At 36.8% G+C, this 25658-nt stretch overlaps 1 protein-coding gene across 9 annotated transcripts in view; it reads right to left on the reverse strand.

Annotated features, from left to right (window-relative positions):
* The window catches only part of FRS2 (fibroblast growth factor receptor substrate 2), a 107728-nt gene that overhangs the window by 51251 nt on the left and 30819 nt on the right, over positions 1 to 25658 (reverse strand). For 3 of the 9 annotated variants that reach the window (XM_029953993.1, XM_029953995.1, XM_029953996.1), the window contains exons 2-3: positions 6497 to 6592; positions 5532 to 5574 (exon numbers count right to left, since the gene is read on the reverse strand). The exons of 1 other annotated variant lie outside the window; for it this stretch is intronic. The gene's annotated coding sequence lies outside the window, so the exon portion shown is untranslated. Of the gene's footprint in view, positions 1 to 4396; positions 4457 to 5531; positions 5575 to 5892; positions 6055 to 6496; positions 6593 to 25658 lie in introns of all 9 variants that reach the window. 5 more of the 9 variants (XM_029953997.1, XM_029953994.1, XM_029953999.1 and 2 more) reach the window with 3 other exon arrangements.

Below are 25658 nucleotides of genomic sequence, written 5' to 3' on the forward strand. Positions count from 1 at the left end.
GACCTATCTTTGGATGCTTCAGGGAAGAAACATAATATATTAAGATAAGACCTCCCGTTAAATAAGAGTAAGAACTATACTTTTAAAAGTGGGGGAGGGGAAAAATGGACCAAAGAGACAACATATTCTTGGGACTTTCAAATAAGTCTCAAATTAAAAGTGCCCAAAATATAAGTACAATTACAAGGACACATCACCCACTTGGGGAACTATTAACATTGTATATACGACTAAAGGATGGTTGGAAAGAACATTTATCTTAGAATAACTTTTGCTTTACAGTATGGAAGTGGGTGTCCATCATGCACAATAAATTCATTCCCATGTCATCGACCATCAAAACATCCCCCCCAATCCCCAAAACGCACACATACATATAAGGTGGACGTTTTCAATCTAAACTGTAAGCCTCTGGCTCACATGAAAACAAAATGGTTTTAACCCCACAACAAGCTCTAACACTCAGATTTGTAGTTTCTACATGCTGCCCACACAGCATTTTGTGAGCATGTGACCAGGAGGAATGATGCACGGATCACACCACATTCCTTCCCTCAGCTCGCACATCAAGAACTTGCCCTCTCAGCTGCATTCTTCCCCAAACAGCCATGGTCACCTTAGCAACCCAATGCTCCTAATATGGACAGCTGGTCCATTTAAAGTCAGCCCTTCTTGGCAGGAAAAATGCTTGTTCTTCAAACTGGGAGAGAGAGGAGAGGTTTTCCTTTCAATACACATTACAGGGGTTGATTTAACTCGATCAGCACTTTTGTTCTGTGGCAGCAATTTGTGTCAAGTTTCAACCTATTCTGAGTTTTTGGTTTTTTGGTTGTTTTTTTTAAATCTGAAAGCAAGTGGCTAAATAAAAAAAAAAAAAAGCAGCTTATATGGAATTCTAAAGAAGAGTAGAACGTGAAACAAAAAGGCATCTGAAATAACCATATTTTTATAAAAATGATAAAGCTATTCACATCTCCTAAAGTTCAAATTTACTTAAATTACATTTGAAGTCTTAATACACAATAAAAAATCAGAGTCAGAAGACCTATCTTTTCAACATCATAGCTTATTTGTAAGTAACAAAAACACTGCGAAACTTCAAAGCCCTATAACTCCAATCTACTCAGTAGACTATGAGTCAATCTGTGTTCTTTCATCCTACCACCTACATGTGAAATCTCTCACAATCTTTCCACAGGATCAAATGTCTGCTAGGTATTAAAACCGCATGGTTAGTATATCCAAAAACACTGCAGACCTAGAACTCCCTAGGATAAAACTGGACTATTCAAAATCAAACTTGATCTGTACTTACACCACCAAAGCTGGCCTGAATCAAATTAAGTCACTCAGAATAAAAGATACAGGTTTATAACACAGTTTTCCTGATTTTCATACTACAAATCACTTGGGGGGGGGATTACTAGGTACTGAAATACGTGAGATCAAAGTCCTTGAGATTCTAATCTGCTATCCATCAAAATTAGACACTAAAGTGTCTGTTTACCAAAAGTAAACAGGCATGTTCAAAACTTAAAAATATCTAAAGGTATAGTATTTGTTCTAAATTGGAAAATTTTCTGAAATAATGTTTCATATAATAGTAGCAGACAAATCCAAGTTAATTTAAACCTTAAGGTTAAATGACAATAATTATTCATTGGCTATATTTTTGTTTGTGTATGTGTGTGTTTTTAAAACTTTTTAAAGGTTCTTCTGGGTTAGAAAGATTTCTTTCAAATTTTTAAATTTATTTATTTATTTTTACATTTGATTACTTTTTGAGAGACAGAGCATGAGTGGGAAAGGGGCTGAGAGAGGGAGACACAGAATTGGAAGCAGGCTCCAGACTCTGAGCTGTCAGCACAGAGCCTGACGCGGGGCTTAAACCCACAACCATGAGATCATGACCTGACTGAAGTCAGACGCTCAACCTACTGAGCCACCCAAGTGCTCCAGATTTCTTTTAATTTAAAACTAGTAATTACATCTTCTATTTAGAGCAAAATATCAGTTGATAGGGAACCTAAAGCTAACTCCACTCTCTTTTACTTAGGCAATCTCTTAACATAACAAAATGATAATAATGAAATTACTATGCCATATAAAATACTCAGAAACTAGTGAAACTAGAGAAAGGGATTATGTTACCTGATGTGTAATTCTCTGAACTGTTATTTTTAAAAAGACAACAATGCATGGGGTAATAACTTAATATTAACTTCAAGAGTTGCTGGTTGGGGCGCCTGAGTGGCTCAGCTGTCTCTCCTTCTCTCTGTCTCTTCAGCATTCTCTGTCACTCTCAAAATAAATAAATAAAGACTTTTAAAAAGGGGAGGGGTTGCTGGTTTTCCCACCAAAAATTGTATAAATACTTGCATGTTGACATATAAATAATTACTTCTTTCAAAAAGACTCAACACTGGTTTCGCTTTTAGCAAACATGAATTTCCTTACCCTTTTCCATTCCATTCTGAATCAGTAACCCATTTTCTCCTAGCCCCCAGAACTAAGTGCCCCTAAGATCTTCCTCCCACACAAACTTCTCCCCACAAGGGAGCTTTGTTAGCTTTTTCTATCCAATGGAAGCCCTTCCCTGATAGATCACAGCTGTCATTGCCCTTCTTCTAAAGTCAGAGATCACCCCATCCTCTCATAGGGCTGTTCCTCTCTCTTTCTTCTTCATTATTGCAAGGCATACCATCGCCATGGACTTGGGAGTTTCTCAAGTTCCCACTCTGACAGTTTCTAGTTAGGAGATCCAACATAAGCTGCTTCTGCTGATAATGTGCTACTACAGATGAAACTGTGTTTCTGCATCCCAAATTTAGAAAGCTGCATTTGTACTGTTTTTACTCTGTGTTAGATTCAGTGATGGGGATTCAGAAAACATGGTTATGCTTCAAAGAAATTAAAAAACAAAATAAGATGAACGTTCAAAAAGAATACAATGTAGAAATTAATAGATAATTGGTAATTAGGAAGTTCCAAAATATTACCGGTATCTTTCAACTATTAAGCTTTTGTGGGCTAACATGAGTGCTGAGCATTTTAACATATTTCTAGAAGAAAAATAGATGTTTTTGTTAGGTTCTACAATTTTTTCCTCTCACTGTTCTAATAGACTCTCAGCCTCTGAAACAGATGTTTGTATTTCCTCTAATCTTCCATAGCATCTAATTCACATTCTTTAGATTCAATTCTAATATTTAAAAAATGAACACAAATTGGCCTTTTCTTAATGCTCACTTTAACATTCTTTATACATGTAAGGAATTACATTTAACAGTTTCATTTTAATAAACAACCTAAAATACGATGTACCAATTGGACAAAACAAATGAGACAGTCAGCGACATGGCCAGATCTCAGAAAAACAGAAGAGGGAGGTGGGTGAAGGGGACTACAAGAATTGGACTAAGAACTAACATATAATTAAAATACATGAAATAATAAAACCTTCCCTAAGACATAAAAGGACAGATATCAAACATATTAAAAAGTCACTTATATGAGGACTAGTAAAAGATGAAAGAGTTATATGATCTAAAGAGAAACCAGAGTATATATGGGAACTAGTTATAAAGAAAAACAAAAAAAGAGTCCTTTAATGAATCAATGATGGGTATGACACAAACTGAGGAAAACCATCAACTCAATACTCTTGTAATTGAGATGAAAAACTGATACTTCAAACATAGCTACTCTCTTTCATAATAACCAAAGTTGCTCAAAGCCATTTTTTAAACTGTGGTAAAGTATATGTGACATAAAATTTATCATTTCAACCATTTGCTAGTGTACAAATAGCAATAGTTTTTCTAAAGTTGTCATTGTCCTTTTAACCTTTGTGTAGGACAATGATATTATATAAATATGAATAGTCGTGTTTTGATTATTTTCTACTCTAAAAAAGTTACAAGAGCATCTGGGCATTTATAAAAACAAGCATTTATGGCACACTTACAGGGGGGCCCTAAGGGTACCAGACACTCTGACACATCACCATTATATCATACACTGTATTAATGTCGAAGACTCAAATTTCATTTGCCAAAAGAACAGGGACAAAGATGTAACAGATCATGTTCACTAAGATTAAATCTTGTGAAATTTCTGTTTCTGCTTTAAGCACGATGGTCCAGAAAAAGGAGGATCTGGATTTCTCCTGCAGTACTGTCTTTGAGTAGTGCCCTAAAGGATCAGAGAGTGCTACACACAGGTTCCAGGACTCCCTCCCTTAACCCTCTAGGGGAAGAAGAAAAACACAGGGGAAAAGCTTCACAAGGAACTTGTAAGTAAAAACTATTGACTCTTTGCTCCCTGTCCCTTCTCATCAGCCAGTGGGGCCTGTTATTTTAACCCTTTATTTTCAGTTACCAGGATAAAAACTGACCTAATTAAATCTGTGAGAAAGATGTGTTTGACGCTGCATGCCCCCTCAGCACACAGTACACTGAAAAAGGAGAATAAAGGAGAAAGAGTTATTGATCTGAATATTCACTTTAGAAGCATTTTCTAGTTGTCAGATTAATCTGCAGTGATCACTACTATCTATACCAAAGAGTTCCTGAGAAAATTTAAATGATATAACCTCTTAAGGCTAAGTAATTGATTTTAAGTTCTTGGAATACCAAGAGGAGCACACCAATAAGGAGATTTTACTATATACTTACTTGAACATTTAATCTTTCAGAAGTGTACAGAATATAATAATCTAATAAGTCAATGATGACTGAAAATCCATTGTAAAGATGATCATTTAGGGTTTTTCTTAATACTAGATGTTACTAAATCTTTTCTTACCTACCCAATAGAAAGCATTCCACCTTTTTTTTTTTTAATGTTTATTTATTTTTGAGAGACAGAGCATGAGCAGGGGAAGGGCAAAGAGAGGGAGACACAGAATGCGAAGCAGGCTCTGGGCTCTGAGCTGTCAGCACAGAGCCTGATGCAGGGCTCAAACCCACGAACCGTGAGATCATGACCTGAGCCAAAGTTAAATGTTCAAATGACTGAGCCACCCAGGTGCCCCTCCATTTTTTAAACTAAATACAGGAGTTATGTAATTTCCATAGGTGGAAACATAGCTAAGTAATCTCCTTTAACTTAAAGTTCCTAATAGGCTCCTCTGAATCCTCTAGTGCCCCCAAGTCATTTAGGTAAAAGGTAAATGAGTCCCCATGGAAGAAGAGAACTTTTTATCCTAAAATGGACAAACCCACTCCTAACAATGCTAGAAATGAGTTCCTTCATAATGTTAGGAATAAGGATGCCATGAAAAGCAGTATTTGAGTTTCAAAGGTGACGACTTTTATCACATCCTTTTAATCTTAACTTCAAATAAGAAGAAATCCACCTTCTTGAAAATTCTGAGGTAGTAAAGAAGGAGCTAACAATTAAGGAGATAATCTTGGAATAATCAAGAAAAGATATGAAATAAATATAGGGGAAAGAATTTTAAAATATCAAGAGCAAGTAAGCCTGTATTCCACTATATTTGTTTTATTACTATATTAACAATTTCTTACCTTGTGGAATTCTCTTCTGAGAAAAACAGATATAATTCTGTTCCTAAAAAAATTTCAAGTAGAAAAGTTGAAATGTTAGTTTCAAAACGAGAAGCCTCTTAAAAATGAAAAGCTAACAAAATGCTAACACAGTACATTAAGATTATGACATTTGATATTATCAAAGCTTGAGACAATAAGTCTAATAATAAAATACTATGATTTTTAATTAAAATATCTATAAGTTATAATTTTTATTATTTATTATTATTACAAAAAAGTATTCCACTGATTATCAAATCATTTCTTCTGGGTACATAATGGTATCTTAGTACATTTTCATATTCTAAAATACCAGTACTCAGTTGGGTTTTACTCTTACCAAGATTTGATTCCTGAAGGGCAGTATTTAGATATAATCCACGGGTCACAAAATTCACCTCTTTAAAGTAAAATTCAGCAGTTTTTATACTATATTCACCAAGTTGTGTAACCATTACCACCATATTATAGCAGAACATTTTCATTACCTCAATAAGAAACCCTGTAGTGAAGAGTACATTTTTAATCATGGGAAGAAACATCTGAAACAAATTTAATTTTAAAAGATATAAAAGAAACATGTTCTTCACAACACTTTGAGCCAAATGATTTTTTTTTAAAGGTATAGAACAAAGACTGGTAAGAAAAACAAATATCCAAGACTTGTAAGAGGAACTGTATTTGGATAGTTGTATTATACTGACTCTTTTTCACATGTCTCCTCTAAGGTTACGATTTTATAATACTACCTTTATGGTTCTTAAAAAGGTACAGCACAGACATACATTTTCTAGAGCTAGATGCTATAATTTGTACTGCAATCCTAAGTAAAACCAGAAATACAAGTTACACTTAAGAAAATGTCCACTATATTTTTTTATTAAATGTTTTCCAAAGTAGATAAAATGAGTATAAAGCTTAAAAGAAAATTTGGCCACACTTACTAATCTGGGTGAAAAGCCACAGCTGCATCTTACTTTATGACAAACTGACTGTTTCATCACTTTTGCATCTGGGCATCTACTTCTTAATGGTCATTTCTGAAATGAAGATGTAGTCATTAAGAATATATGATAACAAAAACATAAAATCTTTAAGGACAATTTTCTACATTTTAGACTCCATAAGAGAAGGAACTATCAAAACAATTCTTGAGCAACCTTCTCATAAGAAACATGAACAGGGCTGAGAATGAGGCGAGAGGGATGGGATCTAGGCTATCCATACATTCATGTCACACAGACTGAGTATAAACATCTACAAATTTCTTAGTCCTCAATGCCTTCCACTCACCAGGGTCTTGTAGCTCTGAAGAATGCCATTTCCAGATGGAAAAAGGAAAGGGGAAGATGATAAAGAGGAGCTCTAAATGAAGACAACAAATTAATTGATTATACAGGTTTGTCTATTTCCCTCTTACATCTTTGTTTTAATGTTTATTAATTTATTTATTTTGAGAGAGAGAGAGAAAGCATTAGCAAGAAAGGGGAAGAGAGAAGAGAAAATATCCCAAGCAGCCTCCACACTGTCAGTGCAGAGCCTGACATAGGGCTTGATTTCGTGAAACATGAGATCGTGACCAGAGCCGAAATCAAAAGTCAGACACTCAATGTACTGACCCGCCCAGGCACCCCAATCTCCCCCTCACATCTACAGAAAGTAAGCTGCAGAGGATTTTTATTGCCTTTATTTCTGGATATCTTTTAAGCACTGAAGACAATGGTTGCCATGCAGTAAATGCTCAGTAAATATTTACTCAAAGAATGAATAAACTGACAAATGATTTAACTTTAACTGATGAAATATTTAATCTGGTAGTATTTCAAAACAGCAAAGTCTCAAAATGCCATTCTTTCCACATATACACCATTGATATCTATGCCAACCAGATCATCATTATTGTTTTTCTCCCAGTAAACAAAGCCTATAATAAAAAAATCAGACATGAGGGGCACCTGGGTGGCTCAGTCAGTTAAGCATCTGACTTCAGCTCAGGTCATGATCTCCCAGTTTGTGAGATCAAGCTCCACACTGGGTTGTACAATGAGAACACACAACCTGCTTCAGATCCCTCAGTCTCCCCTCCTCTTTGCCCCTCCCCCTACTCTCACTCTCTCTCAAAATAAACATTTATTTATAAATAAATAAATAAATAGCATGATACCAGTCTTCAAGGAATTTGTAATTTTGTTATTGCAATCTTTGGGGAAAACTCCTAAAAAGGAACTGCTAGGCAAATAATTTTGCTAAATACTGCTAGATATTGCAGATGGGGTATTTTTTTTTAAACTGTATGTTCTTGGGGAACCTGTATGGCTCAGTCGGTTAAGCATCTGATTTTGGCTCAGGTTGTGATTTCGCGGTTTGTGGGTTTGAGCCCTGCGTTGGGCTCTGTGCTGACAGCTCAGAGCCTGGAGCCTGCTTCAGATTCTGTGTCTCCCTCTTTCTCTGGCCCACCACTGCTCACACTGTCTGTCTGTCTGTCTTTCTCTCAAAAATAAATAAACATTAAAAATTTTTAATAAAAAAATTATCAATGGCTACTAAAACCAGTAGGTAAAAAATTGATGGGAAACTTCATAATAGTTAAATCCAATTGACAAAACTTGAACCCAGTGATTAATCTTATCACTAAAAATGGGTCAACCAAATGTTATATGCAGAAATACTCATCACTACCCAGTAAGTATTTACCCTGGAAGCTCAAGTTTCAAAAGACATCCATAATGTTACCACTTTTAACACTTCCAATCTGACCGCCATGGTTCGTGCCACCTTAGTTCTCATCTGCATTACTCTAATAGTTGGGTCCCCCCTAGTTGATCTCCCAGCCTCCCGCTCTGCTCACCTCAACAAGTCAATCAGGTTAGTCATTTTCAAAAGAAAGTCAGATCATGTCATTCTTCTGCTCAAACCCTCTAATTGAGTCCATCTTATTAGCCTAACAGCCAAAATCCCTATAACGCCAGAAGGACCGTGATCTGAAATGTCCCTTCCACATCTCTCTACCCTTACCTCCTACGACTCTCCCTCCTGTTCACTCCATTCTAGCCACCTGGGCCTCTCTCCTTTCCTTAAACACTTCAAACAAGTTCTCACTTCAAGACCTCAGGACTTGCCTTTCCCTCTGCCCGGAAAAGCGATATTGGTATTATTCCTCCTCCACTTCCTCTAGAACTTGGTTTTTACAAGTCATCTCATCTAAGAGATAGGTCCTGGTACCATAGGCAAGCCAAAATATCTGTCTCTGATTTTCTTATCTAGCAGAGAATATGTAAGGAGAAATATTCTGGAGATGATAATCACCTGAAATAGGAATATCATCAATTACCATACCTTTTGGGTCTAAACATCTGTAGAACTATAGTGTCTCTTTTGTTCTTTTTTATGTTTTTAAACATTTATTTATTTTTGAAAGAGACAGAGAGAGACAGAGTGTAAGCAGGAGAGGGGCAGAGAGAGAGGGAGGGAGACACAGAATTTGAAGCAGGCTCCAGGCTCTGAGCTGTCAGCACAGACACTGATGTGGGGCTCAAACCCATGAACCGTAAGATCATGACCTGAGCTAAAGTTGGACACCCAACCAACTGAGCCACCCAGGCACCCCTATACTGTCCCTTTTAAAAGATTCTTATGGTCCCAGTTTCAAATAATTAATAGATATAACCACCATAGTGCTTTTTTTTTTTTTGGTTGCTTTGTTATTTATTTTTATTTTTTATTTTTGAGAGACAGAGAGAGACAGCATGAGCAGGGGAGGGTCAGAGAGAGAGGGAGACACAGAACCAGAAGCAGGCTCCAGGCTCTGAGCTAGCTGTCAGCACAGTGCCCGCCCGACACGGGGCTCAAACCAACGAACTGTGAGATCATGACCTGAGTTGAAGCTGGAAGCTAGATGCTTAAGCGACTGAGTCACCCAGGTGCCCCGGCTGTTTTGTTTTTAAAACATCTGTACCATAACTCTAGGAAGGAGTAGTAAATGATTTGAATTAAATGAATCTCGTTAAAAATCAACAACTAGTAAAATAAATGGACCTTTCTCCCCACTCCTTTAGGGACTTCTGTTTGGGATTACATTATAAAGTTCCAAGTAACTTTACGAAAAGATTAAACTACTTTCAAATTTGTTACCTTTAGGCCCCATGACCACCAGAAAGAATCAAAAGAACTCACGAACTCTAACATGACCAAACTAGCTATGACATGGTAGAGATGTTTGAACTTAATTATTTTTCTTTAAATAAACAAACTCCCCCTGGGCGAAAGCCTACTCTGCCTTTTAAACATCCTGTGGCTGGCAAGCTTCAGAGTCTTAAGAGATATAGCCAGAGGACAGAGAAAACAGCAAGTATGACTCAGTGATCACATTTAATAGTCTCTGAAGACCAAAACAAAGATACCAGTTCTGGCAAGAGTTCTCTAGAATTGCCCCAAAACTGACTTATCCACATACCTTTCATCTGAACAATCCATTTTCACTTAGTTTAAGGTTCACAAAGCACTTGTTATGTGCCTATCAAACCTGAGGTACAAAAATAAACCAAGAGTACAAGAAAACAATCAGCAAGGGTTCTAAGGGTTGGATGATGAAATTTAATGTTAAAATCTGCTTTGTTTGGGGAGGGAGATGAAGTATTTTTGTGCTGAAATACCCCCCATTCATTTAGAAATCAGACTTTAGCAAGTTCAACCACTTGAAAGAAGGCTAGTGATAGTAAAGTAACCTTTCTTGAGCAACTTGTGTGCACCAGGTATTTCCATTAGCTCACTTAACCCTCAGAGCCTCTCTATGGGAAAGGTAACAACACACCCAGAGTGGCTAAATAACTTGTCCAAACCAGAAAGAGACAGCTCCGGATGCAGAATCTTTCTTTTCACTATTATAATTTGTGGTAAAATGAAATAAAATTATTAGTCACAAATACCACATCTGTCCTATAGGAGTAACATGTAAATAAATCCAGACTGCTCACTTAAGAAATGTGTTCCATTCTCCCAAAGTTGCTTTAGGTAAGAAGACAAAAGGGGGAAGTTCATTTTTATACATTAATAAGAAACCTATGGCATTGAGAAATGAATCACAGGGCACTTGGGTGGCTCAGTCGATTGAGCGTCTGACTTCAGTTCAGGTCATGATCTCGCGGGTTCGAGCCCCATGTCAGGCTCTGTGCTGACAGCTAGCTCAGAGCCTAGAGCCTGTCTTCAGATTCTGCATCTCCCTCTCTCTCTGACCCTCCCCTGCTCACGATGTCTCTCTCTTTTTCAAAAATAAATAAAACATTTAAAAAATTTTAAAAAAGAGATGAATCAGAAAAACGTGCTACATTTAGGTCTGAGGGAACTAAGTGAGGGTAAACTAGTCATGCTACCGTCACTAATAGTATTCACTCACAATGATTAATCTGTTATCACCTCTAAGTCACTGATGGCTATTCCATACACTCTGAGAAGTCAAAGAAGAAACATTAAGATTTATTGAGGGGGGTACATAAGTGTTTATCCACATAGTTTATGTGCTTTTTGGGATGTTTGAAACATTTCTTTCTCAATATATAGGTATATATAAGTACATACATTAAGATATCCCATTAATTTCTTAAAATTTACAACAGAAGTTTTAGAGTTACAATTTCTTTCCTTTTCTAGAAAATTCTCTCACATGGAACACCTTGGTTCCTGACTTCATGGGATGACCCTTATTGGTCTCAGTTCTTTATACTGAATAGAATCTGATTTTTAATGAGTCATCTATCAGAAAATATTTTTCAGAAATGCTAACTTGATTATTTGATGTACCCACTGCCTGTGACACAGTAAGAGTAACATTACCTATTGCAAAATGAAAAGGCAATTACTTATCAGAACACATCACCCAAGAAAGGTAGCCTTGCTTCACTAATGACCTCAGTTATTTGGAGAAAGTGAAAATTCCTTGGAACAAATTATCCCCATTGACTAAAAAAGATGCCATTTAAACACTGTACTCTTTTACAGAGAAGAGATTCAACAGATTGATGGTCTAAAGTTTCCAAAGGCTCATAAATACATATGCTCATCTTCTAACTACTTAACTGTGACATGACAATTTTCAGCATAAATTAACACTTAAAAATTATCTCCCTCACAATTTTAATTCATTGCACTGATGGTTAGGAATGATAAAGGGAAAGGGAGAAAACAAAAGAAAAAATTGTGCCCCCAGGACACAGGTACAATCTTATTTTTAAAAAACCATTTAGGATTTTAGTGTTTCTCAACAACAAAATACTCGGTCATTAAGACTAAATAAAGAGACGGGCACCTGAGTAGCTCAGTCAGTAGAACGTCCAACTTCAGCTCAGGTCATGATCTCAGGTTTGTGAGTCTGAGCCCCCCATCAGGCTCGTTACTGTCAGCATGGAGCCCACTTCAGATTCTATGTCTCCCTCTCTCTCTGCCCCTCCCCGGCTCACTCGCTCACGCTTGAGCGCTCTCTCTCTCTCTCAAAAATAAACATTAAAAAAAAAAGACTAAATAAAGATAATGGAATAGTCTGTATGGTTTTGAGGTCAATGTTTGGGGCATCACCTACAGCATTTGCTATTCTGTTTTATATTTTAAGAAAATGGAAGTGCATTACATACAGAGTATGTGTTTCTAAAAACTTACCATAAATACGATGTCTCCCTACAGTTAATGTCTGCCGCTTTCTCCTTTCCCCTGGCACTCACACACACACAGCATGAATAACTTACTTTTCAAAACAGTCTGTTTTGTATACAAACATGCTACATACATGCTGTTCATGATATAAAATGTATTTCTAAGAAAGAAACAATATGATACCTTAACATGGGATTCTATGGAGAACATCAAGGTAAATATTTTCAGAGCTAATTTCCTTCTATGTCTTCAAAATTATACATAACAAGGAGATTTGTACAAATCTAAATATCAGAGAGTCTGTGGCTTTATTGTTTTTTGTGTATTTTAATATTATGCACAATAAAATATTCACTATGGCTTGGTATTAAAGCAGATTTACATTCAATGCTATAGAGAGTTAAGTTACTTGAATACCCAAAGACCTCAGTATTTGATAGCATCTTCTTGAAGATGCTATCCTCATATGTCTGGTGTCCCAGGAACTGTCACCCAACTCCATTAACTTCCTCCAAAGTGGAAACACTTTATATAATATCCACTTCAGCCCTTCTTTTTTCTAGGTGATAATCCATAACTTCAAAAATAGAAGTCAACCAAGAAGAGTTACAATTTTTTTTCTAAATTCCTACTTATCTGTTAGGAGAAAAATACCATCTTTATTCTTCAGTAGTTCTGGTGGGCTCTAAGTATTTTTCAGCAATGTATAGGAGACATTTTTTCCACGACCAAACTCTAATTTCTCATGATGGGTACTGTACAAGGGAAAAAAGAAAGAAGGAATGTCTTCAGCTAGTTTCCAACAAACTATCATGTCCCATGAAAGGACCTTCAATAAATCCATATCCTGAAGCACTCAATACACACTATACCTGTTTTCTTTGAACTATAGCTATGAAATACCGTTTCTCCTAAAAATCCACAAAACTTTTAGTTACAGCCATCAGAAAATTCAAAGGAATTCAGTGGCCCTCCATAATGTGCCTCCTTCATGATACATAAAGAATTTGCTTAATATTCTATATTTAAATGGCATGTAGGGGGAAGATGCTGGTAAGGAGGGTGAGAAAGACAAGCCTCATAAATTGGCCATATTAGAAATAACAGAACAGATTCTGAAAGTAGGGAGAAAAAAACTGTGAAATCATTTTGTATTTTACAGGTGAAGAAACTGAAGTAGCTTATGAATAAAGAAAAAACTGAAGTTCACATTATAAATGGTATTTTCCCCCAAAGCTACCCATTCCAACAAATCTACAATAGGTATTTTAGCTTAATGCATACATAGCATAATCACAATAGATTGCCATGCTGAAGAGTGTAAAAGAATGCATGAATTCTGAGTATAGCATATAAGTTAAGGGAAATTAGAAACGGCCTACATGTCCTCGAAAAGTAAAGAATTGCAGTAAGTAGCCCGTTTCCTCGGTGTAGCTCTTTGAGACAGTCGGGGATGGATGGATCACTGATCTGGCCCAGCGTGACGTTTCTTAAAACACGACTAATTAAATTCACCATTAGCTAATAATGTCCATAAAGATAAGAAACTGTATGCCAGCATCACATTTTCAACCTGGTGGCTTAATAAAAGGACTACTGCCCTTTGAGGATTGCTGGTCCACTAAACATGTTAATAAAAGAGGCAAAAATCTCAAAGTAAAGTAGTAGAATAGCAGAATAAATAACATCAATTGTGTTTATACAAAAATCTTTTGTATACAGCCCGCATTGGACGAAAACAAAAATTCATAGAGAAATAAGAGTTCTCAAATTAAAATTTATATCATACGAAAGATCAGATGGAGGTAAGGACAAAAAACAGTATATTCAATATTAAAAATACAATACATAAAGAGGACAAAAACCACTTTTAATTTCATGGACATTTAACTGACATCAGGTATTCCTCTAGCACCTAACCCACATTTAGACCGCCTGCCTACAAGAGTGTGTGTGTGGAAGGGCACTGGATCTACTCACTTTCACAAAAATTATAGCCCATTTAGTCCCAAAAGCACAAGTGAATAAAATAACATTATTATAAAGTTCTATTTCGGTAGCATAGAAAAATCTGGAGGACAGACAGACTTGTACTAAAGGAATAATTAACAAGAGTTGCGGTTTATGAAGAAACACTCTAGCTACGCTGACATCATAGTAACTATGGGAGTTTCTCTTTATGATTCTTCCCCCCCAAACCAAGTTGGATACATCCCAAGTTAAATAACAGCTTCTGTTTATTGCTCCTAGATATCACATATTTTTTTTAGCTCTAAAATAGAAGTACATGAGTCAATTTAAAATGCAAACTGGTACACAGGCTGAAAAGTTACTGTTTAGAGAGTGCACCGATTCCAACTTAAAAAAAAAAGCCCTCAATGATTTTCCTAAAACAGAGGAGGGAGTTCCACTGGTTTTCAAGCCACCATTACAAAGACCCAAGGACACTAACAATGCTGCTTGTAGGATAACATATGTGTCCCCCTCACCTTCCTTCCATATGTATTTCTCTCCCTGGGGTGGATGGGTGTGGGTGTGGGTGTGTGTGAGAGAGAGAGAGAGAGATTCTTCCTTCTTGCCTCAGTCTCGGTCACTCTGTCTCCTCTCCTTCTTGTCCATCTGTTTTCCTTATACTCAGTAATTGGCTTCTAAGCACTGATATTCAGAAAGAAAGCACTTTATCAGGGTGTGTAGACTGCGGCGAAATTACAATTCACAAAATGAGAAAAAGAATTATTCACTCAGTTGAAAATGGATAATTAAAGCCACAAATTTTCAACTTCTTTTAAAATGTCTAAGTACACATATACATATACCATACATAGATTTAAATAAACTGAGTAGAGTCAATCTAGCAGAATTATTTACAGGATTTTGAGCTAAATACATCGGAGAGAAATTTTCTAAAGAGGATAAGCACAGGCTTTGCTGAGTTTGTGTCTCAGCTCTGAACTGACTCGACTGCATGATCTCACTGGTCTGTCGCTTCACGTGAAACATTGTGAGGATGACCTGTGATAGTGCTTGTAAGACACTGAGCACAGGAACTAGCACACAGGGCTCAACACCTGCCACACAGAAAACATCAGATGCGATGGATGTTTATCATTCTTTTTGTCTGCCTAGCATCTGAACTGTCCCTAAGTTTGGGAACTTCTCCGCCTTATGATCTCAAAAGGTCAAATAGTTTTCCTCATCTTAAATTTGAGGATCCCTCACCCACATTTATGATTTTGAAAACTTAAACATTTTCCTACATGTCCTATGCATGTAGGACATCATCTCTGCCACACACACATGCCCGGCCCAGACTGTGAATCAGCAACTACTGAGCAGGAGAAAGAGACCAAAAGGAACTCTCTTTCACATTAACAGTGGAGCAATTGCAGCAAGGTCAAGTCCAGGGCAGAGGTGGCAGCACTTAGAGTCACCCAGAGCTAGCCTTGTCACTGGGGCAGGCTGTGGCGTCTGTCAGTCTGTCTCTAGATGCTACCAGCATCCTCATGGGAATCATTGTGCAATGTGATTTTGGGCATTGTTTCTGGCTGCTTAGTCCTGAATACTGGTTCTCTAACCCTGGAGCAACAATTTGATGAGCCCCTGAGCTCTACTCAGTATCCTTTTAAAATACCCGATATGCTTGAGTTGGTTTTAACTGCCACAAGAATTCTTACTGACAAATCAGGTAAGGGTCATATCCATTTTCACTTGCACCACCCCCACATGAGAAAAAAGACTCTACTTTAAATCTCACCAGAGACACAAAGGTATTGTTCACTTTCAACCAACTGATTTATCCTGTGAGGCCTTAGACATCTTATTTTTATAAATTTTTTTCCTTTTTTTAAATTGAGAGAGAGAGAGTGTGCACATACACAGGGAAGGAACAGAGGGAGAGGGAGAGAAAATCTTAAGCAGGCTCCACGCTCAGTGTGGAGTCCAATATGGGACTTGATCTCACAACTGTGAAATCATGACCTGAGCAAAAATCGAGAGTCATATACTTAACCAACTAAGCCACGCAGGCACCCCTATTATTTTTATAAATTTTAGATAGTCATTTTCCTAATTTAGAAAATGAGAAATACCTAATCAACTTTAGATTTATTTCAAAGGAATACAGTCAATAATAAGTAATGACCCAAGAAAACCCTATATGCAAGGGGGAACTATCACTGAGATAACAGAACTTATTCTAACTGCCTAAAACCATCCTGTATCTACTCTCAACAGCCCTCTTCCCAGGAGGAGCTACTCACTTGAGGCTCTACAGCCAGGGGGCTCCCTCTTGTTTCTAAGGGTCATTTTAAAGTCAAAATTTTTAATATTATTATCAAAAGCCTTAAAAATTCCTCTCTTTTGTTTGAGCAAATAACTCAGTAAAATACCTGTATTTTGCAAAATTATTCAATTCTCTGTTAAAATAGCAAGCACAAGTAAGTACCTGAATCCCATAGGCTGATCTTTCAGTACATAAAACACACTCCTCTTGCTCTGCTAGATTTCTCTGCAGGGCTATTTCACAGCTCCGAAATGCTTTTTCCACTGTTTAGCATGTTAAAGCTCAAATATGTTAATTTTATTACTAGTCAATATAAAAGCGATACAAGGTTTGTGAGGAGGGTAAAACTAAGGGACTAAATATGTTTTGCTCTGTTTTGTTCTGATCTCAGGAGCCAGTAACCACACAGAGTTGAAACTATGCTTTAATGACTATAAGAAAAATCGAAACAAAATCAAACGTAGCTTTAAAAAAACTGACAGTCTTTTCAGATTAAAATTTAGAACAAATAAGCATTTGGAAATGCATATTGGTATCTAATACATATCTAACATACTAAAAATTCAGAAGAAAATAACCTGAATTTTGGCAGGTATTTTTGGGGAAAGAAAAAAGACCACAGATCTTTACAGTTCATGACAATCATGCCTTAGAGCTATGACAGAAATAGGTGAGGCCATAAAAGTTAAATTACTTGCCCAAGAAACCTATCTTCTGATTTCTAGCTGAATGATGTCATTAAAACATCTTCGTCTTGTCCTTCAAATTAAGTCAAAATAAAGTTAATTGAGCACCATATGGTATTAATTCCTAGATTTAAGAAAAAAATATCAAAGCCAAGGCAAGTGGTTTCAAAATCTAACTGCTAATACTCTTTTTCAATATGAATAAGGATCTGATCTACCAGACTTCATAAATATCCTGGATTTACAATGTAGAAAACGTCATCAAAAAAAGGCTTTTTATAGTGTCCATAACTTCATTTCTATATAACTTCCATGATTTGTTATAAAGTGAAATCACTTCTGCCTATGTGCTAAGGGATATTTCATTAACCAACAGCTATAATTTATTGTTTATAGTTTACTGAAACTCAGTAGGCTTCATAGCTCTGTGGTTAGAGTGCTGGTCTTGTAGTTTACTGCAATAACCCTAAAACGTAAGTTATACCCTAACAACATAAATTTAAACTTAAGCCATTTAACAACAATGACAAAATTTTTCTGATTATAATCCACCTTCACATAGAACCAAACTCTTCCTGGGGCTCAGTCAGTTAAGCATCTGACTCTTTATTTTGGCTCAGGTCATACCTGAGATCACAGTTGGTAAGATCAAGTCCTGCTTCAAGCTCTGCACTGACAGCATGGAGCCTGCTTGGGATTCTCTCTCTCCCTCTCCTTCTCTCTCTCTACCCCTTCCATGTGCACATGCTCACGCACAGGCTCTCTCTGAAAACAAGTAAGTTTAAAAAAAAATCTTCTTTAAATGAGGCACATTCAAAAAATAAAATGAGGCACATTCAAGTTAGCTTTTCAAGCTAGCCATATTTGTGTTTCATGAGAAGCCTAGAAGATAGAGGACTGAAGAGGACCTAAGGTTATTTCTGGGTTTAGCACTCTATTATGAGGAGTAATTTCTGCTATCAAACAACAACAATCAAAACATTTTAAATTTTTTTCTTTCTTTTATGTTTGTTTATTATTCTGAGAGACAGCGCATGAGCAGGGGAGGGGCAGAGAGAGAGGGAGACACAGAATCCGAAGGAGGCTCCAGGCTCTGAGCTGTCAGCACAGAGCCCAACGCTGGGCTTGAACTACAAACTGCAAGATCATAACCTGAGCTGAAGTCAAAAGCTCAACCAACTGAGCCAACCAGGTACCTCATCAATCAAAACATTTGAAAAAGGAGGCAGATGAGAGCTAACAAACTCCTATCAAAATAAGGTGCAAGAACAAAAAATACCTGAAACCCAAAAGAGAAAAGGGAGAGAGTATGTATATAAAGAGACAAGGAAGGGGTACCTGGGTAGCTCGGTTGGTTGAGCATCCAACCTCTGGCTCAGGTCATGATCTCGTTGTTTGTGGGTTCCTGCCCCACATCAGGCTCTGTACTGACAGCTCAGAGCCTGGAGCCTGCTTCAGATTCTGTGTCTCCCTCTCTCTGCCCCTCCCCCAGTTGGACGTGTGCATGCATGTGCCCTCTCTCTCAAAAATGAATAAACTTTTTTTTTTTTTTTTTTTAAAGAGCGGGATGTCTGAATGGCTCAGTAGGTTAAGCATCTGACTCTTGGTTTTGGCTCAGGTCATGATATGGTTTGTGGGTTCGAGCCCCACACCAGCTCTGCACTGACAATGCTTAGCCCGCCTGGGATTCTCTCTCTCTCCCTCTTTCTCCACACCTCTCCCACTTATGCTATCTCTCTTTCAAAAATAAATAAACCTAAAATAAAATACAAAATAAATTTAAAAAGAGAGACAAAGAACGCTTACAGTAAGGATGGCAAACCCAAGGCACATCAACAGTACTGCTACTTTCCCTCCTTCAAAACTGGCTGGTCCAGGTAACAGGTGACAGCTCTATGGTGCTTGGCAAAGGCCTCAGAAACCTCTAGGAGGCTACTCCAAAGCAATGGGAGTTGTTAGACGAAATAAAACACTGACAATCCTGGTTTAGTATGACTGGAGGAAGATCACAGAGAAACACCATTAAGGAGGGAATGAGTGTAAGGAAAAACAGTAAGAGCCGCAAATACCCACTTACGTGTTTTGGGAGGGGGGGGTGTTTGTTTTTGTTGTTGCTGTTTTTAGATTAGGGTGTTTCAATTAATTCTCACACTGAACTTTATAACTGCTACTCTTACGCCATTTTGCTTTTTAATGTTTTATTTATTTTTGAGAGAGAGACAGACAGACAGACAGGCAGGCAGGCAGGCAGGCAGGCAGAATGAGCTGGGGAGGGTCAGAGAGAGGGAGATACAAAATCTGAAGTCAGGCTCCAGGCTCTGAGTGTCAGCACAGAGCCGAATGCGGGGCTCAAACCCCTGAACCATGAGATCGTGACCTGAGCCGAAGTCGGACACTTAACCTACTGAGCCACCCAGGCGCCCCACTATTATGCCCATTTTGTAGAAAAGAAAAAAAGCCTGAGGTTTACAGAATTTTAAACAACCGATCTGCCAGAGTCTCACATACAGTAAGTAGTGGAACTGGGGCTCCACGCCAGACCTGAGCACTTTACCATTCCTCTTAATGGACAATGGAATTCATAATCCTTTACCCATTCCCCTGACATAAATCAACCAGAACGAAAATTTTTAATACAATTTTAATTATTTAAGTAATATCGGGTTTCAAAATGAAAGCCTGAAAAATGTAATGGATGTACCAAAATTCAGATCTTTTTTTATTGCCTTTATAATTACTATTTTAATGAACACCTTGTACATAAATTTCTGTGCACATTTTTATTCCATTTATAAAGCACTATAAATGGAATTCTGGGTCAAAGAGTGTGAGTACATTCTGCCAGAACATCTGATTTGAATATTACTGAAATGATGAAGGGATGACAGCCCCTTGAGAAGAACAGTTAGACCTTCTTCTCCTTGTATCCACAACACTTAGGGACATAAGCATGCTTTCACTAACTGCTGAATGAAGGTTTCTCTTCCCTTAGCACACAGTCTCGGAAGGAGATTGAGAACAATCATGCCAAATATCAAGGTCATCAATGAGCTGCGTAAAATTCTTTTTAGGAAGAAAAGAGCCTAAGCATTGACATTGCTGTCTAATACATTTCTGTTGAAATGAGTCTGGGTATCTTAGGGTGTAGTTAAAGAGTGCGGAATTTTAACAGGTATGTAACACATGGAGGATACTATTTCTCCGAATTTAAGTTATTTCTATTACTGGCCATGAAGATCATTTCAGAACATGTTCATGCACAAAATTTAAAGAACTAAGTATCTTAATAGTAACTAGATTTGTCATTTTACTTTGATTTTCTTTCAAAAATCATCATCTATCATCATCAGATTCTAATGATATTATAGTAGTATAATAATCTCTACAGGTTAAACAACAAATGAAGCACAGAGAGGTTAAGAAACTCGCTTACTTCTTTGAACTCAGGCATTCTCACCACACCTCTAATCACCACCCAGGCCTGACCCCCAGTAATAAGCAAAAAGCACTTAACCGTTTCTGACACAGCTTTCAGTGGACACCGGTGATAAAGGGGATGATGACAATATGCTTGCAGAAAACAGGAAATTCAATCAATCCACGTGGATTACTTTCTCTAAGTGAGAAAGTAATCCACGTGGATTGATTGAATTGAAATATTTACTAAGTGTAAATATTTATTACCTAGTATGAACCAAAAACTGCGTTAAAATGTGGGAGTGCTCGCCAAACCTTATGGAACACCAGGTCGAAGAAAGAAAGAAGGCAGGTCATATAATGTAGATATCTAATGTAAACCGATCTAATGTAGCTAAAATAAAATAAAATTATTGACAGGTGTTATGGCACAGAAGGAGCAATTAACTCAGCCAAGGGCACTTACAAAAGTTGCACAGAAGAGGAAATACCTCAACTACACCTTGAGCAACAGACTCTTACAGACATTTCTCGGTTAACAGTTTACCTCCTCAAATCACTGCCCATGGAAGGGCCCAGTTCTCACCGCTATGAAAACTGCTGCAGCAGCACAGAATTATGTCCTAGAACAGTGCACCGTCTTGTGTTTGCTAAGGAGAGGGAAGAGGGTGTTGGAATAGGTCTGAGGAGTCAGATCCAGCCAACATATTGGGAACTAGGGATAAAAAAGAAACACCTCTATCAATCCTAATTTTATAGCCAATACAGCTATAAAACTGCCTTTATTCATTTGGCATACCTGTATCTTACCTATTATTTTTAAACAAACTAAAATTTTAAAACGATAATGAAGAATGTAGAGGGGAGAGCAGACCTTCAGCTAAGCAAGACTGACCTTGACTCCTTCCTGAAACCTCACGTTAAAAGGTCAGAAAAAGTATAAAACCCATAAGAAAGAGAGTGAGGAAAGATACAACAAATGAGAGAAGTCAACAATACTCTGGAAGCTAGAAAAGGAGAAACGTGGCAACTAACCTAACAAGACCAAGAAAGTTGAAGCCTAAACCCGAGACGAAGAAGCCATCAAGAAGCAAGCTGATAAAAACAGAAAGTACAATGGTTGCCAGGGGCTGAGGTGGGAGAAGACAGTTTGGTAGGTACAATTTCAGCTTGGGCTGATGTAAAAACTCTGAAGATTGATGGACAGTGGTGATGGTGATACAACAGAGTGAATGTACTTAATACCACTGAACTGTACAATTTAAAATGGTTAAAGTGGAAATTTTTATGCATATTTTATCATATTACCACAATAAAAACGAGAAGTAAGCAGATTCATGCTGGCTAAATTCAGACACTGGAAGCATGATGAAGACAAAAATGCAGCATGAAAGCTAGAAACGAGAGATGACAGGCTGAAAGTTCATTTAAGTGCCTTCCTCCCAAAAACCAATATTCTCCCCATCCCAGAAGAAAAAAAGTCTGGAGACCCATCTCTGGCAAGGATAGAGTACAGACCCTGATCTTAAGAACACAAGCCACAACTGAGAGCAAGACAAAATTCCTTACTGAAGAAAAAGGGAAGAAAAAAAAAAAAAGGAATTATGTGAAAGTCTGCATTCCATACAGGATACAAGAGGCAGTCTCCAAGAAGAAAATGGAACTGAGATTACCTGATGTACCCAGACATGCTGAAAGTGTCTTAGATCTGTTGCGGAATTGCAAATGGATTAATATAGGCACAAAGTACATAAAATTTTAAACTCAAATAATTATTTGAGAAAACATTAAGTTGGACAATAAAAAAAAAATGCCATCATAGTGAATTATATGATCCAGCTGTGAAAAATATTTGCATAGCCATAATAATGAAAATACTAAAGAAGTTACCCAAAAAAGCTGATATCCTGTAACAGGAACATGACAGAAAAGGAAGTTTATGTAAATGTTTGCAGGTAGTAGATTAATTCCAAAGACTAGTCCTCATTTTTCTTAGAAGGAAGTTAAAATGAACAACTACTAAAATGAACTACTGTCTAAAAGGAAAAGCCAACACAAAGCAGAGCCAACTTAGAAAAACACAAGCAAATAGCAGAAAAGCTAAAAGAACTGAAACTAAGTGCCTCTAAAGGTTGGGAATTAGAGGTAAAAAGGGGAGAGATGGGCAACTGCTGTTTTTTATAAGCCCTGAAATATTATTCAACTTTTACACCTACATATATGCAATCATCATTTTAATTTTTTTATTGTTTATTTTGAGAGAGAGAGAGAGAGAGAGAGAGAGAGAGAGAGAGAATGAATCCTAAGCAGGCTCTGCAGTGTCATCCCAATGCGGGACTCAAACAAACTGCAAGATCATGACCTGAGCTGAAATCAAGTGTCAGACGCTTAACCTACTGAGCCACCCAGGAGCCCCAATTATCATCTTAATTTTAAATAAAAGTTTAAAGAGGTAAAGCAGATTTTGTCATGTTAAACAGATCTAAAATGGTTTCAATTGAATGTATATCATTTTTTCAAAATATGCATTATGTTCATTTCTATTAATTCTTAGAATTTTCAGGAGTACTGAGGTCCACAGTACTAAGTGCCTTTCATGTAACACAATTCATGAACTGATACAGTATGCAATTCACCAGAGAAATACTTTGGGCATGTAGCAATTCTAAAGCCTAACTGTTTAAAACTACTCCATACACATAGTGTTTTATTTATTCCATTCCCCCAAGGAATATACATTTGGATATATTTATACAAAAGCTTATATTATTTGTAACTCTTGGGTCAAACCCAAATTTTGACATTTTCAATTTTGTAAGCACCAGTGATGATAGTGTTGAATTTACATTTAAGTCTGAATGTCAAACAATACTAATGGACAAACTGAAAGACGACCCTTATGGAAAAACATACAAAGTACTAAATATGCAAAAGAAAACAGGAAACAATCTTATCTGCAAGAACTGTAGCAACTTGCAACTTTTTAAAAGTCACATTCTTGTGGGCACAAATTCACCAACTAAATATAATCTAATTAACATATTTCTTCTACACAGTCAAAACCAAGAATCTCATTCCAGAAAAAGAAAATGCTTCAAAGCACAAGATTAAAACCATGAACAACTACATCAGAATCTATTAATTTTTTTTAAATTAATGAAGTTCTTTTCATATAAACAATGAGACTGGTTTTCCCTTTCCAGTACCACTAATAGACTATGTGATTTACAACAGATAGCTCAATTTCATGTTCTGACTACATAACAAATTTCTAAATATAAACAACTACTAGAAAGGCTTAAGAGCCTTAAAATCATATACAATAATCCTCCTGCCCCTTTTCCATGGTTTCAGTTACCTGTGGTCCAGAAGATAATCCTCCGGACATAGTGTCAGAAGGTCGACAGTAGCAATGCTACGTCACAATGCCTGCATCATGCTCTTCACTTTACCTTAGCACGTACTCATTTTATCATCTCACATCATCACAAGAAGGGTGAGTACAGTACAGTAAGATATTTTGAGAGAGACAACATTCATATAACTTTTATTATAATAGATTGTTATAACCATTCTATTTTATTGATTATTGTTAATCTCTTACTATGTCTATTTCATATATTAAACTGTATCATAGGTATGTATGTATATAGGAAAAAACATAGTACACACAGGGTTTGCCTGTGGTTGCAGGCATCCTTGAACATACCCCTATAGATGAGGGAGGCTACTGTATGTTATATTATTTACACTGAGCCTCCATATACTGAAACAAGAAATAGAGTTGGAGATTCAGCAACCAAAGAAAACCTCAAGTATTTATCACCGAGTGTCCACATGTCAGGGAACATGGAAGGGAAAAATGCACAGGAGATAAGACTCTTCACTGAAGGAGTCTGTAATTGAGCAACGTAGAAAAGGTGTAAAGTGTGTGTGGTGGGGGTGCAACTAAGACATGAAAACAATTCAGAGCAATAAAAAAGAATGAAATTGCTGAGTATTAAATTATAAAACGGTAATAATAAATTTAGAGAAAGATAATAATTGCCTTGAAAAGAGAAACAGGCATTGAATTGGGTCTCAAAGAAGTAGAACAACATTTGAAGAAACTTGGAGAAAGATCAGTGCCTCTCTCTCTCTCTAGATGCTGCTACAAACTTAAATTTTTTCATAATGAAATACTAAAGGCAAATGCATGCAAAATTTCAAAAAAATATTCTGAAAGAGAACTGACTCAGAAAACAGAAAATAAATCAAATATAAAACAGAGGGGAAATTATCCACAAAGAAAAGTAAAACTTAACCAACAAGCATATATCTTGTGTATCAATAAAGATAAATAAATATTATTTTGATTAGTCTCATTCAATTGTTTGAGGAAGAATAGGAGTGTTACAATCACACTTCCATAATGAGACTAACAAAGTTTGGCTTAGCAACAAAACTGTGTAAGGACAGCTGAGATTTCCTGCTTCCCAGGTCCTACATCTATCCATTATCCGAAACACAACTTTACATGATAAGTATTTTACAAAGGACTGACTTCATTATCAACCTCAATCTCCTATAACAACCAAAATTATTAATGCTATAGCCACTATAAGAAAGAAACAACACCCATTTTTTATTAAGTATGATAAAATACACAATAGCCAATTGAGTCTCATTTAAGACCATGAAACTTTCATGACTAGAACCAAGGTCTTTACAGTAAACTGAGATATGCTACCACTTTAATGTGTCTTCTAACCAACGGGCCATTCTAATGCTCAGTGAAAGGGAGAATGATGCTCAGGCAGCAAATTTCAGAGATAAAGTTATGGTTTTAAGGAATTTCAATACAGAATTTTTTCACTGTTTTATCTAAATTATTTGGGTTGTAAGCTGACAACTACATAAATAGGTATTAAAAATCAAAGAAGGGGCACCTGGCTGGTTCAGTCAATAAATTACGTGACTCTTGATCTTGGGGTCAGGGGCTCCCCCACACTGGGAGTAGAGATTATTCATTCTTACTAGTGAGTCCCAAACTAGATTAACATTCATCACAAACTGAAAAACAACACACTGGTCCAGCAC

This window comes from Suricata suricatta, chromosome 10 (assembly GCF_006229205.1).
Source record: "Suricata suricatta isolate VVHF042 chromosome 10, meerkat_22Aug2017_6uvM2_HiC, whole genome shotgun sequence".
NCBI classification, from domain to species: domain Eukaryota; kingdom Metazoa; phylum Chordata; class Mammalia; order Carnivora; family Herpestidae; genus Suricata; species Suricata suricatta.